Raw genomic sequence first — 1,006 nt, 5'->3', positions numbered from 1 at the left:
CTGGATTCATTCTTGAATGGGTTACCCCTAGCACAAGAAGTGAGATATATGAACGAAGAGAACTGCTATGTTTCATGCTGCAAGCAACCAGCAAAATTCATTCTCCAAAAATACAACATTTATTACTGAAGAAATATATTTAAAAATATATTAAAGTTTGAAATATCAATTATGACAAAAAAAAAATCATTTACCATTTTTATCATTTAAGAAATGAATATTTTTTCTGACATATACAATATTTGATTCAACATTTTTTTTTTTCAAATTGTACAAGCCTTCTCTTTTTAGTAGGAGATGACACTTTAAAGATACAGTAAAATTAAAAATTGAGATATAAATATTTTCTCTTGCATTAGGAGATGACACTAATCTAACATTTTTACCATTTTTAAGGGATTTTTTAGGATTTTGATCATTCTTTATTAGTTTTTTTATCTTCACACCTACAAGAACATAAAAGAAATAAGAAAAAACCATAATACTTAAAATAAAGAATAACAAGCATGTGATGTGTGAGCATATTTTTTATTTTTTTATTATTTTATATATAAATTTATTGAGTTTTATTTAGATTTCTGTGTTTGAAGCCTATTTGGAGGCTATTTTGAGGCGCTTTGTGGTTTTATTTATTTCAAAAAAAATTCGGACAAATTTGACAGAATTCATGCAAAAGAAAAAGGAAGAAATTTGATACTGTCAAGCTGGCGCTAAACGTCGATACTGGCTGTTTGGCGCCAGACGCCTCGTAACACGTGCAAGTCTACAGTTGGATTGGCGCTAGCGCCAGAAGCTTCGTTTAGCGCCAGTAGTTCGTATTTGGACTCCACGGAAGGAGCTTCATTAGTTAGATTTAGTTAATAATTATTTTATTTTATTTTTATTTTTATTAAAATAAAACACAATCTTTTGGGCTTTTAGTAGTTATTATTTTATTTTTATTTCAAATCAATTAGATTAGATATAAAAGGGGAAAAGATTCAGTCTTTCGGGATCCTTTTTCTCT

Source organism: Arachis ipaensis, chromosome B05 (assembly GCF_000816755.2).
Source record: "Arachis ipaensis cultivar K30076 chromosome B05, Araip1.1, whole genome shotgun sequence".
Classification (NCBI taxonomy): domain Eukaryota; kingdom Viridiplantae; phylum Streptophyta; class Magnoliopsida; order Fabales; family Fabaceae; genus Arachis; species Arachis ipaensis.
The sequence above is the reverse complement of the archived record's forward strand: the minus strand, read 5'-3'. Positions refer to the sequence as shown.